At 43.9% G+C, this 20,395-nt stretch overlaps 1 non-coding gene across 1 annotated transcript; it reads right to left on the bottom strand.

Annotated features, from left to right (window-relative positions):
* Positions 1 to 1,466: 1,466 nt before the first annotated feature.
* LOC119359892 lies at positions 1,467 to 1,573 on the bottom strand. Its single transcript, XR_005172724.1, has one exon. It is a non-coding gene; the product is annotated as a small nucleolar RNA R71 (small nucleolar RNA).
* Between the last annotated feature and the right edge of the window lie 18,822 nt (positions 1,574 to 20,395).

Here is a 20,395-nt window from a genome sequence, read left to right as displayed (position 1 = left end):
GCGAGGCCTCTCCTTCCTGACCTGCAACCTCTGCTGCTTCTCTTCACCACTGACGTTCGCGCTGCTCTGCTCCAACTCCGATGACTGCTGTCGTCGCATCTCCTCGACACCAACAGCGGGACGCCGGACTCCTGGTGGTGGTCTACTCTAGGTGGTCGGCTGACTTCCTGCGAAGGCTGCCGCGATTCCTTCTCAAAGTCGGGTCTTCCACTGCTGATCTTCACCAAGACTTCTTCACCATGCTGCAGCTCTATCCCAAGGATCCTCTGTTGCTACTCTTCTTTGCCTGCAACATCTACAACTTTGAATCGAAGATCGTCAAGACCCATAGGCCCTGAACCTCTCTCTTCTCCTATTCTTGTTCTCTGAATATATGCACTATAGGGTCTGAAATTTCTCTGTTACCTGTGCACTTTTGCTGAATCCTCATGTATCCTTGCTGAATTGTTGTGACCCTTTGCTGGATATTGAGTTAGTAGTTATTTTCCTACGAGCTGTTGTCACTTTAATTGGTTGCATGAGTTGTGTGTGATGTCTAAACCATCTTCCATCTACTAGTGTTACTTGTTTGTTTGATTACACAAAAGCCACTAAATAGAGACAATCTTATCTCTGAACCCTTTACCTTTATTGCATATGATTTGGTTTTACCTTGTGCCAATGGCTGCTTGTTATCACTACGGTTTGATCCATCTGCTCTGTTGTTCTGAATGTTTCGAATGTGTGCTTCGAAGTTCTAGATCCCTGTGGAGAACACGACATCCGTAGTTTGGGCGTCAAAACCCTGCTATATTATACTTGATCATTTTGGCGCCGTTGCCGGGGATCTAAATTTCATTAGTACATTAGTAGAAGCAGATCAGGATTTCTTTTAGGCACCTAACCATTTCCTAACATTGGCTGCAGTTTTGAGAGAAACTAGCATGTGTCAATTTTAGGAACTTTACTGGAAATTGTCTTATCCTTCAACCTAAATATTCACTAGAGCCATTTGATCCAGAAATTGAAAGGACTTTATTGAGGAGGAGAAGAGAGAATCAAACATTGTTTCAAGTTGCCGAAACTTTGCAAGATCAAGAAGAAGAAAAGATGACTGATCAAGTACCTTTGCTCAGGGACTTGTGGATCCCAAGAGATCATGGGATACCAGGAGAAATGGTGCAACCGATTATTCAGGCAAACAATTTTGAATTGAAGCCTGCTCTGATTAACATGGTACAACAGTCCAGATTTGGTGGAACAGCTTTAGAAGACCCACATGAGCATATAAGGACTTTCATGGAGTATTGTAACACCCTCAAGCAAAATGGAGTTTCACCAAGTGCTATCAGATTATCACTATTCCCATTTTCCTTGAGAGATGAGCAAGAGTATGGCTTCACTCATTGCCTGAACATATGAAAGATACTTGGGAGACTTTATTGCAGACATTTCTTGAGAGATACTTTCCACCCACAAAAGCTGCCGAATACAGGGACAAGTTAACAAGGTTTACTCAATATGATGGAAAAAGTTTGTATGACGCATGGAAAAGATTCAACTCTTTAATCAGAATGTGTCCCCATCATGGTTTAGAAAGATGGCTGGTGTTACAAACCTTTTACAAAGGACTGTCCACTCAGACCATAGCTTTTGTCGATTCTGCTGCTGGAGGAGGAATCATGAACAAAAACCTTGATGAAGCATTTGCATTGATTGAAAGTATGGCGTCCCATCATTTCCAATGGTCAAGTGAAAGAGCAATAACACCACCACATCCTGGTGTGTATAATGTGTCTGCAAATGATAGCATGGCGGCTCAGATTGACATCTTGAACAAGAAGATGGATAGTGTCATGTAAAATTGCATCGGTACATCTGTAGCTTCAGTAAGTGTGCCTCAAATGTGTGATGTATGTGGCCAAGCAGGTCATCCTTCAACAGAATGTACCTTCTATTCAGCAATTGGATCATCGGTTTCAGAAGTAAGTTATGCCCAAGGTCAAGGTCCATTCTCAAACAGCTACAATCCTTCTTGGAGGAACCATCCAAACTTGTCGTACAAGAACAATCAATCATATGCAAGTGGATCGATAGTACAAGGAAATCGACCACCAAATCATCCAAGTCAATTTCAAGTGCCAAGGCAGGATGAACAACAAAATGTTCAGCCAAATGGAATGGAGGAAATCATGAAGATGCAGTTGGAATTAATGAACAAGATGACAAATGAAGTTAATAGCTTAAAATATTCTGTTAAGATGCTTGTGAGAAAAATGGATAGTATGGTGGGAGAAAATGAAGCAAGGTTGCCTGCTCAACCAATTCCAAACCCGAAAGCTCACTGTGGGGCAATATCTTCAGTTGATGTAGTGACTACAAGGAGTGGAGTTACGACAGGACCATCACTTCCTATTCCGAAGACATATGTGCCTCCTGCTATGAGGCCAAGTTCATCCGGAACTCCACCTTCAACATCATCAGAGAAAATAAAGGAGAAAGAAGTTGATATCCGAATCCAAACTGAAGTCGAATTCCCTGGTTTCCAAACAAGAGATGGTTCTTTGCTAGAGGAAGCAATAACAACCAGCAACATTCCCTTTCCTGAGAGGTTCAACAAACACAAAGATGACAAGCAATTTGCCAAATTTTTGGAAACTATGAAAGGAGTTCAGATTACTATTCCTATTCTTGAGGCTATCTTGCATGTTCCGATGTATGCCAAATATTTCAAGGAATTATTAACAAAGAAAAGAAGCATGTCTGAGCCAGAAGTAGTTACTCTATCAAAGGAATGCAGTGCAATAATTCAGAATTCCATGCCTGAAAAATTGGATGATCCAGGAAGTTTTTGTGTACCATGTGTTATTGGAAACAAAACTTGCAGCGCACTATGTGACTTGGGCTCAAGTGTTAGTGTGTTACCACATTCAGTTAGCAAAAGGATGTTCTTGGGAGAATTGAATCCAACATCCATAACTCTTCAGTTGGCCGACAGAACATATAGGAGACCTGTTGGGATTCTTGAGGATGTTCCAATCAAAGTTGGGAAGTTTGCTTATCCGGTTGACTTTGTAGTGCTAGATATGGAGGACAAGAGTGAGGCTGTGATTCTTGGAAGACCATTTTTGGCCACAGCTGGTGCACTTATTGATGTCCAACAAGCTAAATTGAGCTTGAGGTTCGGAAATGAAAAGGTGGAGTTTGACATGAAGCATGCAACACATGTTCCTCAAGGAGAAGAACATTGTTACAGAATTGATACATTACAAAAATGTGTGGAAGAAGGTTATGAAGAGAGGTATGGAAGTATTTGTTGTGAAGTAGTTGAGGAGGACAATAGTGAAATTAGATACGAGGAAATCAGACCTGTGAGCATGTTGGAAAGTAGTGCAAGGTCATTAGAGAAGATGCAACCAAGGCAAATAGAAATGAAACAACTTCTAGAAAGTTTGAAGTATGCATTCTTAGACAATGAAAACCAGTGGCCAATTATCGTAAACAGTGAGTTGACGGAAATGCAAATAAAAGGGCTTCAAGCAATTTTGCAAAAGTACAATGATGTTATTGGATATTCGATCGATGATATGAAAGGGATAAATCCTGTTGTGTGCTCTCACATGATTTAGTTGAAAGAAAGTAGTGTGCCAATTAGAGAAAGTCAAAGAAGGTTAAATCCTCATTTGCAAGAGGTTGTCAAAAAGGAGATTCTTAAATTGCTCTCTGCTGATATCATATACCCAATTTCGGACAGCGAGTGGGTGAGTCCCATTCACATGGTGCCCAAAAAAGGAGGAATAACTGTCATTGAAAATGAACAAGGGCAAACTATTCCTAGTAGGACTGTCATAGGGTGGAGAATGGTCAATGATTTCAGAAAGTTAAATGAAGTAACAAGGAAGGGCCATTTTCCTTTACCATTTATTGACCAAATGCTGGAAAGGCTTGCTGGGCATGAATATTTCTGCTGCTTAGATGGGTATTCAGGATTCTTGCAAATCCCAATTCACCCGGATGATCAAGACAAAACAACTTTCACTTGCCCATACAGAACATTTGCTTACAAAAGACTAGCTTATGGACTTTGTAATGCACCCCCAACATTTCAAAGATTTATACTCTCTATATTCTCAGATATGATAGGAATCAAAGTGGAGGTGTTCATAGATGATATTACAGTCGTTGGAAAAAGTTATGAAGATTGCTTGAATAATCTGGCAGCAGTTCTTCAGAGGTGTTCAGAACACAATCTAGTCCTAAACTGGGAGAAGTGTCAGTTTCTTGTAAGGGAAGGAATTATTTTGGGACATTTGGTATCTAAAAGAGGAATTGAGGTTGATCAAGCAAAATTCGAAGTAATATCAAAACTTCCACCACCTGTAAATGTGAAGGGAGTGAGGAGCTTTTTGGGACATGCTGGGTTCTACAGAAGATTCATAAAGGATTTCTCCAAGATAGCCAATCCCCTCACTAATCTCCTAAGCAATGATGTTAAGTTCAACTTTGATGCAGAATGTGAAAAATCCTTCAACCTGCTCAAGGAAGCATTGGTCACTGCTCCAGTAGTGCAACCCCCTGACTGGGAATTACCATTTGAGATAATGTGTGATGCAAGCGACTTTGTTGTAGGTGCAGTACTTGGACAAAGAAAAGGAAAAGATTTGCATGTCATATACTATGCTAGCAAAACACTTGATGATGCTCAAGCTAATTATACAACCACCAAAAAGGAGTTGCTGGCAGTAGTTTATGCCTTTGACAAATTCAGGCAATATCTTGTGGGATCTCATTGTGTAGTTTACACAGACCATGCTGCAATCAGATATTTACTCAGCAAGAAAGAAGCTAAGCCAAGTTTAATTAGATGGATACTCCTGCTTCAAGAATTTGATGTGGAAATCAAGGACAAGAAAGGAGCTGAAAATGTTGTGGCAGATCACTTGTCGAGATTGCAAAACAATGCAGTAGACTCCTTGTAGCGACCCGACTTGGTAAGAGTCGAAGTCTCTGTGCTTACCTGTTAGAAATATGCCCTAGAGGCAATAATAAATTAGTTATTATTATATTTCCTTGTTCATGATAATCGTTTATTATCCATGCTAGAATTGTATTGATAGGAAACTCAGATACATGTGTGGATACATAGACAACACCATGTCCCTAGTAAGCCTCTAGTTGACTGGCTCATTGATCAATAGATGGTTACGGTTTCCTGACCATGGACATTGGATGTCGTTGATAACGGGATCACATCATTAGGAGAATGATGTGATGGACAAGACCCAATCCTAAGCCTAGCACAAAGATCGTGTAGTTCGTATGCTAAAGCTTTTCTAATGTCAAGTATCATTTCCTTAGACCATGAGATTGTGCAACTCCCGGATACCGTAGGAATACTTTGGGTGTGCCAAACGTCACAACGTAACTGGGTGGCTATAAAGGTACACTACAGGTATCTCCGAAAGTGTCTGTTGGGTTGGCACGAATCGAGACTGGGATTTGTCACTCCGTGTAAACGGAGAGGTATCTCTGGGCCCACTCGGTAGGACATCATCATAATGTGCATAATGTGACCAAGGAGTTGATCACGGGATGATGTGTTATGGAATGAGTAAAGAGACTTTCCGGTAACGAGATTGAACAAGGTATCAGGATACCGACGATCGAATCTCGGGCAAGTATCTTACCACTAGACAAAGGGAATTGTATACGGGATTGATTGAATCCTCGACATCGTGGTTCATCCAATGAGATCATCATGGAACATGTGCGAGCCAACATGGGTATCCAGATCCCACTGTTGGTTATTGGCCGGAGAGTTTTCTCGGCCATGTCTGCATGACTCCCGAACCCGTAGGGTCTACACACTTAAGGTTCGATGACGCTAGGGTTATAGGGAATAGATATACGTGGTTACCGAATGTTGTTCAGAGTCCCGGATGAGATCCCGGACGTCACGAGGAGTTCCGGAATGGTCCGGAGGTAAAGATTGATATATAGGAAGTATGGTTTTGGCCACCTGAAGTGTTCCGGGCATCACCGGTAGTGTACCGGGACCACCGGAGGGGTCCGGGGGTCCACCAGGTGGGGCCTCCAGCCCCGGAGGCCTACATGGGCCAATAGTGGGAAGGGACCAGCCCCTAGGTGGGCTGGGGCGCCTCCCACCAAGGCCAAAGGCGCCTCCAAGAGGGGATGGGGGCAAACCCTAGGGCAGATGGGCCCTAAGGCCCACCCTAGGTGCGCCTCCCCCTCTCCCCCTCGGGGCTGCCGCCACCCCTAGGGAGGGAACCCTAGGTGGGGGCACAGTCCCTCCCCTTCCCCTATATATACTTGAGGTATTGGAGGTTGCAAGACACACGAGTTCCTCTCCTTCTTGGCGCAGCCCTACCCCGCTCCCTCCTCGTCTCTTGCGGTGCTTGGCGAAGCCCTGCTGAAGTACCACACTCCTCCACCACCACCACGCCGTTGTGCTGCTGCTGGATGGAGTCCTCCCCAACCTCTCCTTCTCCCCTTGATGGATCAAGGCGTAGGAGACGTCACCGGGCTGTACGTGTGTTGAACACGGAGGTGTCGTCTGTTTGGCACTCGGATCATCGATGATTTGGATCACGACGAGTACGACTCCATCAACCCCGTTCTCTTGAACGCTTCCGCTTAGCAATCTACAAGGGCATGTAGATGCACTCTCCTTCCCCTCGTTGCTGGTCTCTCCATAGATAGATCTTGGTGACACGTAAGAAAATTTTGAATTTTTGCTACGTTCCGCAACAGTGGTATCAGAGCTAGGTTTATGCGTAGTTTCTATGCACGAGTAGAACAGAAAGTAGTTGTGGGCGTCGATATTGTCAATTTACTTGCCGTTACTAGTCTTATCTTGATTCGGCGGCATCGTGGGATGAAGTGGCCCGGACCGACCTTACACATACTCTTACGTGAGAATGGTTCCACCGACTGACATGCACTAGTTGCATAAGGTGGCTAGCGGGTGTCTGTCTCTCCCACTTAGTCGGATCGGATTCGATGAAAAGGGTCCTTATGAACGGTAAATAGCAATTGGCATATCACGTTGTGGTTTTTGCGTAGGTAAGAAACGTTCTTGCTAGAAACCCATAGCAGCCACGTAAAACATGCAAACAACAATTAGAGGACGTCTAACTTGTTTTTGCAGGGTATGCTATGTGATGTGATATGGCCAAAGGATGTGATGAATGATATATGTGATGTATGAGATGATCATGTTCTTGTAATAGGAATCACGACTTGCATGTCGATGAGTATGACAGCCGGCAGGAGCCATAGGAGTTGTCTTAATTTATTTATGACCTGCGTGTCAACATAAACGTCATGTAATTACTTTACTTTATTGCTAACCGTTAGCTGTAGTAGTAGAAGTAATAGTCGGCGAGACAACTTCATGAAGACACAATGATGGAGATCATGATGATGGAGATCATGGTGTCATGCCGGTGACGATGATGATCATGGAGCCCCGAAGATGGAGATCAAAAGGAGCAAAGTGATGATGGCCATATCATGTCACTATTTGATTGCATGTGATGTTTATCATGTTTTTGCATCTTATTTGCTTAGAACGACAGTAGTAAATAAGATGATCCCTCATTAAAATTTCAAGAAAGTGTTCCCCCTAACTGTGCACCGTTGTGAAAGTTCGTCGTTTCGAAGCACCACGTGATGATAGGGTGTGATAGATTCTTACGTTCACATACAACGGGTGTAAGCCAGATTTACACATGCGAAACACTTAGGTTGACTTGACGAGCCTAGCATGTACAGACATGGCCTCGGAACACAAGAGACCGAAAGGTCGAGCATGAGTCGTATGGTAGATACGATCAACATGAAGATGTTCACCGATGATGACTAGTCCGTCTCACGTGATGATCGGACACGGCCTAGTTGACTTGGATCATGTAATCACTTAGATGACTAGAGGGATGTCTATCTGAGTGGGAGTTCATAAGATGAACTTAATTATCCTGAACATACTCAAAAGGTCTTCACAAATTATGTCGTAGCTCGCACTTCAGTTCTACTGTTTAGATATGTTCCTAGAGAAAATTTAGTTGAAAGATGGTAGTAGCAATTATGCGGCCTAGGTCCGTAAACTAAGGATTGTCCTCATTGCTTCATAGAAGGCTTATGTCCTTAATGCACCGCTCAGTGTGCTGAACCTCGAACGTCGTCTGTGGATGTTGCAAACATCTGACATACACATTTTGATGACTACATGATAGTTTAGTGCGTAATGCTAAATGGTTTAGAATTGAGGCACCAAAGACGTTTTTGAAACATCGCAGAACATATGAGATATTCCAAGGACTGAAATTGGGATTTCAGGCTCGTGCCCACGTCAAGAGGTATAAGACCTCCGACGATTTTCTTAGCCTGCATAATAAGCGAGAAAAGCTCAATATTGAGCTTGTGCTAAGATTGTCTGAGTACAACAATCATTTGAATCGAGTGGGAGTTGATCTTCCAGATGAGATAGTGATGTTTCTCTGAACTCATTACCACCAAGCTGCTAGAGCTTCGTGATGAACTATAATATATCAGGGACATATATGATGATCCTTGAGATATTCGCGATGTTTGACACCACAAAAGTAGAAATCAAGAAGGAGCATCAATTGTTGATGGTTGATGAAACCACTAGTTTCAAGAAGGGCAAGGGAAAGAAGGGATACTTCATGAAACGGCAAATCAGCTGCTGCTCTAGTGAAGAATCCCAAGGTTGAACCCAAACCCGACACTAAGTGCTTCTGTAATAAGGGGAACAGCCACTGGAGAATTACCCTAGATACTTGGTAGATGAGAAGGCTGGCAAGGTCGATAGAAGTATATTGGATATACATTGTGTTAATGTGTACTTTACTAGTACTCCTAGTAGCACCGTGGTATTAGATACCGGTTCGGTTGCTAAGTGTTAGTAAACTCGAAATAAAAGGTTGCGGAGTAAACGGAGACTAGCTAAAGGTGAGCTGGCGATATGTGTTGGAAGTTTTTCCCAAGCTTGATGTGATCAAGCATCGCACGCTCCCTCTACCATCGAGATTGGTGTTTGCGTTGAGCATAGACATGACTGGATTATGTCTATCGCAATACGGTTATTCATTTAAGGAGAATAATGGTTACTCTGTTTATTTGAATAATACCTTCAATGGTCTTGCACCTAAAATGAATGGTTTATTGAATCTCGATCGTAGTGATACACATGTTCATGCCAAAATATATAAGATAGTAATGATAGTACCACCTACTTGTGGCACTGCCACATAAATCATATCGGTATAATACGCATGAAGAAGCTCCATGTTGATGGATCTTTGGGCTCACTCGTTTTGAAAAGTTTGAGACATGCGAATCATGTCTATTGGTGTATATGCATGAAGAAAATCCATGCAAATGGACCATTTGGACTCACTTGATTTTGAATCACTTGAGACATGAAAATCATACCACATGGGCAAGATGACTGAAAGCCTCGTTTTCAGTAAAATGGAACTAGAAAGCAACTTGTTGGAAGTAATACATTTTGATGTGTGCAGTCCAATGAGTGTTGAGGCGTGTAGTGGATATTGTTATGTTCTTACTTCACGGATGATTTGAGTAGATGTTGAGTATATTTACTTGAAGAATCATGAGTCTGAATTATTGAAAGGTTCAAGTAATTTTAGGATGAAGTTGAAAGATCGTCGTGACAAGAGGATAAAATATCTATGATATGATCATAGAGAAGAATATCTGAATTACGAGTTTGGCACAGAATTAAGACATTGTGGAAATTGTTTCACAACTAATACAGCCTGGAACACCATAGTGTGATGATGTGTCCGAACATCATAACTGCACCCTATTGGATATGATGCATACCATGATGTCTCTTATCGAATTACCACAATAGTTTATGGGTTAGGCATTAGAGACAACCACATTCACTTTAAATAGGGCACCACATAGTTCCGATGAGATGACACCGTATGAACTATGGTTTAGAGAAATCTAAGCTGTCATTTCTTAAAAGTTTGGGGCTGCGACGCTTATGTGAAAAAGTTTTAGGCTGATAAGCTCGAACCCAAAGCGGATAAATGCATCTTCATAGGACACCCAAAACAATTGGGTATACCTCCTGTCTCAGATCTGAAAGCAATAAGGGATTGTTTCTAGAATCGGGTCCTTTCTCGAGGAAAAGTTTCTCTCGAAAGAATTGAGTGGGAGGATGGTGGAAACTTGATGAGGTTATTGAACCGTCACTTCAACTAGTGTATAGCAGGGCACAAAAGAGTTGTTCCTGTGGCACCTACACCAATTGAAGTGGAAGCTTATGATATTGATCATGAGACTTCGGATCAAGTCACTCCCAAACCTCGTAGGATGACAAGGATGCGTACTACTTCATAGTGGTACGTAATCCTATCTTGGAAGTCATGTTGCTAGACAACAATGAACCTACGAGCTATGGAGAAGGTGGGCCTGGATTCCAAAATGGCTCGAGGCCATATAATCCGAGAGAGGATCCATATATGAAAACAAAGTGTAGACTTTGGAAGAACTACTTGATGGTTGTAAGGTTGTTAGGTACATATGGATTTTAAAAGGAAGACGGACAATGATGGTAAGTATCACCATTAAGAAAGCTCGACTTGTCGTTAAGATGTTTTCCGACAAGTTCAAGGAGTTGACTACGATGAGACTTTCTCACTCATAGCGATGCTAAGAGTCTGTTGGAATTATATTAGCGATTACTGCATTATTTATGAAATCATGCAGATAGGATGTCAAAACTTTGTTTCCTCGATGATTTTCTTGAGGAAAGGTTGTATGTGATACAACCGGAAGGTTTTGTCAATCCTGAAAGATGCTAATAAGTATGCAAAGCTCCAGCAATCCTTCTAAGGACTGGAGTAAGAATCTTGGAGTTGGAATGTATGCTTTGATGAGATGATCAAAGATTTTGGGTGTATACAAAGTTTATGAGAAACTTGTATTTCCAAAGAAGTGAGTGGGAGCACTATAAAATTTCTGATGAAAATATGTTGTTGACATATTGTTGATCAGAAATGACGTAGAAGTTCTAGAAAGCATATAGGGTTATTTGGAAAGTGTTTTCCAATGGAAAACCTAGATTAGGCTACTTGAGTATTGAGCATTAAGATCTATAAGGATAGATCAAAACGCTTAATATTACTTTCAAATGAATACATACCGTGACAAGATTTTGAAGGAGTTCAAAATGGATCGGCAAAGAAAGAGTTCTTGGCTGTGTTATAAGGTGTGAACATTGAGTAAGACTCGAAACCTGACCGCGGCAGAATAGAGAGAAAGGACGAAGGTCATCCCCTATGCTTTGGACGTAGGCTCTATAGTATGCTGTGTTGTGTACCGCACCTGAAGTGTGCCTTGCCATGAGTCAGTCAAGGGGTACAAGAGTGATCCAAGAATGGATCACAGCACATCGGTCAAAGTTATCCTTAGTAACTAGTGGACTAAGGAATTTTCTCGATTATGAAGGTGGTAAAAGAGTTCGTCGTAAAGGGTTACACCGATGCAAACTTTGACACTAATCTAGATTATTCTGAGTAGTAAACTGGATTCATATAGTAGAACAGTTATTTGGAATAGCTCCAAATAGAACGTGGTAGCTGCATCTAGGAGATGACATAGAGATTTGTAAAGCACACACGGATCTGAAAGGTTCAGACCCGTTGACTATAACATCTCTCACAAGCATAACATGATCAAACCCAGAACTCATCGAGTGTTAATCACATGGTAATGTGAACTAGATTATTGACTCTAGTAAACTCTTTGGGTGTTAGTCACATGGGGATGTGACCTTGAGTGTTAATCACATAGCGATGTGAACTGGATTATTGACTCTAGTGCAAGTGGGAGACTGTTGGAAATATGCCCTAGAGGCAATAATAAATTAGTTATTATTATATTTCCTTGTTCATGATAATCGTTTATTATCCATGCTAGAATTGTATTGATAGGAAAATCAGATACATGTGTGGATACATAGACAACACCATGTCCCTAGTAAGCCTCTAGTTGACTGGCTCGTTGATCAATAGATGGTTACGGTTTCCTGACCATGGACATTGGATGTCGTTGATAACGGGATCACATCATTAGGAGAATGATGTGATGGACAAGACCCAATCCTAAGCCTAGCACAAAGATCGTGTAGTTCGTATGCTAAAGCTTTTCTAATGTCAAGTATCATTTCCTTAGACCATGAGATTGTGCAACTCCCGGATACCATAGGAATACTTTGGGTGTGCCAAACGTCACAACGTAACTGGGTGGCTATAAAGGTACACTACAGGTATCTCTGAAAGTGTCTGTTGGGTTGGCACGAATCGAGACTGGGATTTGTCACTCTGTGTAAACGGAGAGGTACCTCTGGGCCCACTCGATAGGACATCATCATAATGTGCACAATGTGACCAAGAAGTTGATCACGGGATGATGTGTTACGGAACGAGTAAAGAGACTTGCCAGTAACGAGATTGCACAAGGTATTGGGATACCGACGATCGAAACTCGGGCAAGTATCGTACCACTAGACAAAGGGAATTGTATACGGGATTGATTGAATCCTCGACATCGTGGTTCATCCGATGAGATCATCGTGGAACATGTGGGAGCCAACATGGGCATCCATATCCCACTGTTGGTTATTGGCCGGAGAGTTTTCTCGGACATGTCTGCATGACTCCCGAACCCGTTGGGTCTACACACTTAAGGTTTTATGACGCTAGGGTTATAGAGAATAGATATACGTGGTTACCGAATGTTGTTCGGAGTCCCGGATGAGATCCCGGACGTCAGGAGGAGTTCCGGAATGGTCCAGAGGTAAATATTGATATATAGGAAGTATGGTTTTGGCCACCGGAAGTGTTCCGGGCATCACCGGTAGTGTACCGGGACCACCGGAGGGGTCCGGGGGTCCACTAGGTGGGGCCTCCAGCCCCGGAGGCCTACATGGGCCAATAGTGGGAAGGGACCAGCCCCTAGGTGGGCTGGGGTGCCTCCCACCAAGGCCCAAGGCACCTCCAAGAGGGGAGGGGGGCAAACCCTAGGGCAGATGGGCCCTAAGGCCCACCCCAGGTGCGCCTCCCCCTCTCCCCCTTGTGGCCGCCACCCAGATGGGATCTGGGGGCTGCCGCCACCCCTAGGGAGGGAACCCTAGGTGGGGGCGCAGCCCCTCCCCTTCCCCTATATATACTTGAGGTATTGGAGGCTGCAAGACACACGAGTTCCTCTCCTTCTTGGCACAGCCCTACCCCTCTCCCTCCTCGTCTCTTGCGGTGCTTGGCGAAGCCCTGCTGAAGTACCACGCTCCTCCACCACCACGCCGTTGTGCTGCTGCTGGATGGAGTCTTCCCCAACCTCTCCTTCTCCCCTTGCTGGATCAAGGCGTAGGAGACGTCACCGGGCTGTACGTGTGTTGAACACGGAGGTGCCGTCCGTTCGGCACTAGGATCATCGGTGATTTGGATCACGACAAGTACGACTCCATCAACCCCGTTCTCTTGAACGCTTCCGCTTAGCGATCTACAAGGGTATGTAGATGCACTCTCCTTCCCCTTGTTGCTGGTCTCTCCATAGATAGATCTTGGTGACACGTAAGAAAAAAATGAATTGCTGCTACGTTCCCTAACATTACCGTGCTAGTCCCCGGATCGACTTGCTAGCACACACAATACTCGATGAAATAATAGAAATAACACACATCTCTTTATTACATCGATAGTCCAGGAGCATTACATTTATTACAAAATAGGGCATAAAGCCAACAAGCAAATACTACGGAAGCAAAGAAGTAAATGAGTCCAACTCCACGAGCAAGGTTGAGTGTAGAACATTGACCTACCGCACCTTAATCCTCGTCTGATATATCTGCAACGTGATAAGTTGCAGCCAAATGGGTCAGTACATTGAATGTACTGGCAAGTCACATCATAGTGCAATGAACCTACTTTTACATGCAGTTTGTCTGGTGGAAAGCTCTAAGTTTAGTTTTTTGCATAAAGCTAGTTTTTCCCTATTAGAAAAGATTGTTATTCTACTACTACACATTTGCATAGGATGAGTTGGAAAATCCAACTCCATCCGTCCCCAAGTTTCATTTAAAACCCAACTGTTTAATTAAAGGTGAGGAGATCTCCCGACATTTCCCACTACTAGATGCTCAAGTTGTCCGTAACCGGGGACACGGCTAATCGATTAGGTTGAAAACTCTACAGAGGTTGTGCACTTTTCCCCACAAGACTCGACCACCTCCATGGTCGGAAGTCGAGACATAGCCTTTCGAAAATGTCCCCCCTTAACCCACGGATAGGCCGGTACACCTACATCATTCTACATCTGCTAGCCCATTCCGGAAGGGGGCACACTAACTACTCAGCTAAGCCAGATCCCATATTGGCATGTGGCTGCACACATAAGCTTCTAGACATGAGAATACGATTGATCTCTTTGAGCCTGAGCGGACGGTCCACTAGTGGTGCACCACCATGGATTTCCCATGCGTGCCCCACTGTACTTCGCCACCATTCCCACAAGTTTCCGCCCAAGTAGTTCATTTTTTTAACTTAGGTCTTATTTACTACATTGTCACTCATCTCTCACAATGATCACATCCCAATCCACGTCTACTTAGCATAGCAACATAAAGTAAAACAATGGTGACAAAGTTATATGGTTCAGACCTACCTCAATGAACTACTGGGTGAAAAGCAAAGTCATGTGGCACCTGTTTCCTACCATGCAGTCCTACCGCAAAGAACTAAGTGCATAATAAAAACATAGGTAATGAAACATGATCAAGATGCAACTTGCCTTGGTACTGCTGGTTGAATTCTAAAGACTGATAATATTCTGCTTCGCACTCTGGGCAATCTATCGCAAGGAAGATAAACAAACATAAGCAACAATCCAGAGAACCAAGAAGAACATGCAAAGCAAAAGTCTCGGAAAAACCAAATGAACAAACATCACCCTAGCATGAAAAATATTCTAAGTGTAAAACAACATGGGCCTATGGTTCAGGAAGTGATGTGAAGTATAGTGCATACTATGCATACTAGTAAAAATATTAAAGGGCAGAATCTAGTGTGTGAAAATATTCTGAGAAAGGTCTAGGTAATAGGGTTTAGCTACAGTGACACAGTGCAAAAAGAATCACGTCAATCGGAGCTACGGTTTAGGAGATACGGCCATTTGAAGTTTGAATTCAAATCAGAATAAAGTTCAAATTTGAATTTGGCCAAAAGTTTTCAAAGTTGGCTTTCTGGATAAAGCTATTCGAGACGAACATTTTGGCGCTGGTTTCATCGAATTTGGATCAACGGTTAAAAAGTTGTGGCTATTCGAAGTTTAGGGGCTAAACTGAAATTTACAGGGACTTGACTGTGAAAGTTTTATTCGCGACCAGGTCCCTGGCCACGTGGCGGGTGCGGGTGGCTGGCAGCGTTCGCTGCGGAAGCATACACGGGGAACGACCGCTACTTAAGTAAAACAGCTACCGCGGCTAGAAAAAAAACTAAAACCGAGATCGGTTTATCTAAACTAATCGGTTTAATCTAAACCGGATGAACTGATAATAAAACACTAAACTAAACCGTTCTAGAGAAAAAAAAACTAAACAAATAGCGAGCGAGCGGTTCCCTCACCTCGACGACGACGATGACGTACAGGACAGCGGCGCCGGCGTCGGGCGGTGACGGGGCGGCGGGTGCTGGCGGCGGCGAAGGTGTTGGGGAGGACAGGCACGGCGGGGGCGGTCCGGTGGTGGGGTTAGTGGTGGTCGGGGCGCCCGGGACAGCGAGGTAGAAGGCGGCGGCTCCGGCGCTCCGGCGAGGGCGCAGGTCATCGGGGCGGCGGTTCCGGCGAGACCTAGGCGGCAAAAACATGTCAACAAGATGCGCCTCGGCGAGTAACGAAGATTGACAGAAACAAAGTGAAGGTAGGGGAGTCTACGGCGATAGAAAACTCCGGCGAGATATTCCGGCTCCGGCGAGATCCAATGCGGCAGTACTGCAGCTGTGAGGAGCGAGGGACAATGTGAAGTGGCAGAATTGAACGAGGGGCGTCGGGGGCATTTATAGGCGCGAGGAGGGGTTGCGGAGTCGCGGGGATGATGCTTATCCCGAGAGCAATGGCGTCGGTCGTTGCGGGAGCACGAGCGCTTGCTTATCCAGCGGGTTGAGCGGGAGGTTAGGGACGAAGGGTTGCAGCCCCACTGGCAGCGGCGGTGGGAGAGAGCGAGCGAGGGAAGAGAGGCGTGGGCGAACGAGGCGAAGCCTGCGGGCGCTGGGGCCTTGGGCGCGGGCTGGCCTGTCGGTGCGCCCCTGGGCCGAAGTGGCCTCGGTCCAGGTGGTGCGGTGTGCGTGCGTGTTTTTTTTAAACCGAATACTAAAGTGGCTCTAAATAATTCAAATGAATAAATAAAAACACCACAATAATTTCTAAAATAACTATGCAATATTTAGAGCCTAATGAACATTAACTAAAGCACAGAACATTTTTAAAATATTTTCCTATGCAATTAATGCACTTTTTGCAAATAAAAAAATACCAATAAACTCCAAAACTTAAAGTAATATTCAAAATAAAATTTCCCACTCTTTTATATTTTGAGGAAGCCATCTTATCCCCTTTCACTTGTTTTTCTCGAGTGTAAAAGATATTATTTGAATATAAAAAACTCCATAATGCAAAGAAATATGATATGCATTGAATGATTCTATTAACATCCAAATTTAATAAAATTGGGATGTTACAAACCTACCCCCCTTGGGATGAATCTCGTCCTCGAGATTTGGGTTGGCCAGCAAAAAGGTGTGGATGGTCCTGTCTAAGAGCTTCCTCTCGTTCCCACGTAGCTTCCTCCTCGGTGTGGTGACTCCACTGAACCTTGCAGAACTTCATGATCTTGGTACGAGTGATTCTTTCTGCAGTCTCAAGAATCTTAATAGGTTTCTCCTCATAAGTCAGATCGCTCTCCAACTGAATTGCCTCGAGTGGCACTGTATCCCTCAAAGGAATGTCCGTCATCTCTGCATGACACTTCTTCAGTTGGGAAACATGAAACACATCATGAACTCCCGACAAAGCCTCTAGTAATTCCAACTAGTATGCAACCTCTCCTCTGCGTTCCAGAACTTTGTATGGTCCCACAAATCGTGGTGCTAACTTCCCTTTGACTCCAAATCGTTTAATACCTCGAAGTGGAGACACTCGAAGATATGCTCTATCTCCCACTTCATAGATCACTTCCTTGCGTTTAGCATCGGCATAACTTTTCTACCTTGACTGGGCTATCTTAAGTCTGTCATGAATCAATTTGACCTTCTCCTCAGAATCCCTGATCAAGTCAGGTCCAAACAACTTGCGATTTCCAACTCCATCCCACATCAAGGGTGTCCTGCATTTCCTTCCATACAATGCCTCGAAAGGGGCCATCTGCAAACTGGCTTGGTAGCTGTTGTTGTATGAGAACTCTGCGTAGGGTAAGTTATCATCCCAACTAGACCCATAGTCTAGCGCACACGCTCTCAACATGTCCTCTAGAATCTGATTGACTCTCTCGGTCTGCCCATCAGTCTGTGGGTGGAAGGCTGTACTGAACTCTAGCCTGGTACCCAAAGTTTCGTGTAACTGTTTCCAAAACTTTGAGGTAAACTGTGTTCCTCTAGCCGATACGATGCTCCTTGGAACTCCATGCAGACATACGATCCTGGTCATATATATCCTTGCCAGCTTAGCACTTGTATAGGTGGTCTTTACTGGAATGAAGTGAGCAACCTTGGTCAAACGATCCACTATCACCCAAATGGAATCATAACCTGAACGGGTCCTGGGTAACCCCGTGATAAAGTCCATACCAAGTTTATCCCATTTCCAATCAGGTATCGGCAACGGCTGAAGTAATCCTACTGGTTTTTGATGTTCTGCCTTTACTCTCTGACATACATCACATATTGCCACATACTCGGCAATTTCTCGCTTCATACCGGCCCACCAAAAACTTTCCTTCAAGTCCAAATACATCTTGGTATTGCCTGGGTGTATCGAATACGGTGAGTCGTGAGCCTCCTGAAGAATCAACTTCCTGATCTCCGGGTCATTGGGTACACAAATCTGTTGCTCAAACCATATGGTTCCATGTTCATCCTCACGGAATCCTTCTGCTTTCCCTTTTCTGATCATTTCTTTGATCTCAGCAATACCTTGGTCCAACTTCTGGGCTTCTTTGATTCTTACCAACAAGGTGGACTGCACCTCGAGTGCGGCAACACAACCTCTTGGAACTATTTCCAATTGAAGGTCTCTAAGCTCATCACATAACTCCTGAGGTAAACCTCCTGCTGTAAGGGTATTAACATAACTCTTACGGCTCAAAGCATCTGCCACAATGTTGGCTTTTCCTGGATGATAATGCAGACTCATGTCATAATCCTTTATAAGTTCCAACCATCTCCTTTGCCTGAGATTCAACTCTTTCTGCGTGAAGATATACTTCAAACTCTTGTGATCCTTGTAAACATCACAACGATTCCCAATAAGATAGTGTCTCCATGTCTTGAGTGCGTGCACTACAGCTGCCAACTCCAAATCATGCGTGGCATAGTTCAACTCATGAGGTCGAAGCTATCATGAAGCATAAGCTACAACCTTCCCCTCTTGCATAAGAACACCTCCCAGTCCCTGACGTGAAGCATCACAATACACCTGAAAGTCCTTGTGTATGTTAGGCAGGACTAACACTGGGGCTGTAACCAAATGCTTCTTCAACTCTTGAAAGCTGGCTTCACACTCTTCAGTCCAAATGAACTTGGTGTACTTTTTCAACAATTATGTCATGGGCCTGGCAATCTTTGAGAAATTTTCAATAAATCTCCGGTAATATCCTGCAAGCCCAAGAAAACTACGAATCTCGCCAACTGTGGTGGGTGCATTCCATTCCGTGACTGACTCTACCTTGGTAGGGTCCACTGCAATCCCTTCACCTGACACTTTATGTCCAAGGAATCCGACTTTCTTCAGCCAAAACTCACACTTGCTGAACTTGGCATAAAGTTGATGTTCTCTGAGCTTCTGCAAAACCAAGCGCAGATGTTCAGCGTGTTCCTCCTCATTCTTGGAGTAAACCAATATGTCATCAATGAATACCACAACAAACTTATCCAGGAACTCCATGAATACTTTGTTCATCATGCTCATAAAATAGGCAGGGGCATTTGTCAAACCAAAGGACATGAATGTGTACTCATAAAGCCCATACCTTGTGGTAAAGGCGGTCTTGGGTATATCCTTCTCACGAATCTTCAACTAGTGATAACCCGATCGAAGATCGATCTTGGAGAAAACACTAGCTCCTTCTAGATGGTCAAACAAGTCATTGATCATCGGTAGGGGATACTTGTTCTTGATGGTCACCTCATTCAAAGAGCGGTAATCCACACACATTCTCAAGGTTCCATCCTTCTTCTCCACTAAAAGTACTAGGGCTCCCCAAGGTGATGAACTCGGGTGAATATACCCTTTCTCTAGTAACTCCTTAATCTGTTTCTTGACTTCCTCCAAATCATTAGCAGGCATTCGATACGGCCTCTTCGAGATAGGCCCTGTGCCTGGCAGCAACTCAATCAAAAACTCAATCTCCCGATCTGGCGGCATACCCGGTAACTCATCCGGAAATACATCAGGATAATCCTTCACCACTGGTACTTCTTCCTGGACAACTCCCGTAAGAGAGTTCACCTGAGTCCTCTTAGGCTTAAGCCTGGATACGTACTTGATCCTCTTCTTCTCCAGGGTGGTGAGAAAAATCGATCTACTAGCACAATCAATGTTTCCCTCATACTTGGACATCCAATCCATCCCTAGGATTACATCCAACCCTTGCGATTCTAGTATAATCATATCTGTGGGAAAAACATGTCCCCCTATGTTCAAAGGAAATTGGAAACATCCCTGACTAGCCATAGACTCGGCTCCTGGGGAACTCACTAGAATGGGTGCCTTAAGAGCTATGGTAGGCAACTTATGTTTATCCACAAATCCCCTTGATATGAATGAATGCGATGCACCAGTGTCAAAAAGAATGAGTGCTGGAAATGAATTAACCAAGAACTTACCAATCACTACGTCAGGCTTTTCATAAACCTCTTCCACATTGACATGATTCACATGTCCCTTAGTGAAAGGATTGGGCTTCTTGCCTCCAGAATTCCCATTGCCATTTCCATTTCCATTCTGCGCCTCAGGGCACTCATTGGAGTAGTGACAGGTCTTCTTGCACTTGAAGCAGGTGATGTGACTCAGATCCTTGTTCATCGGTGTGGAAGAATTGAAATGCTGCTGATTGCCATTTCCTCCATTA

This window comes from Triticum dicoccoides, chromosome 2A (genome assembly GCF_002162155.2).
Source record: "Triticum dicoccoides isolate Atlit2015 ecotype Zavitan chromosome 2A, WEW_v2.0, whole genome shotgun sequence".
NCBI lineage: Eukaryota > Viridiplantae > Streptophyta > Magnoliopsida > Poales > Poaceae > Triticum > Triticum dicoccoides.
Note: the sequence above shows the minus strand (reverse complement) of the source record. Positions and strands in the feature narration are given on the sequence as shown.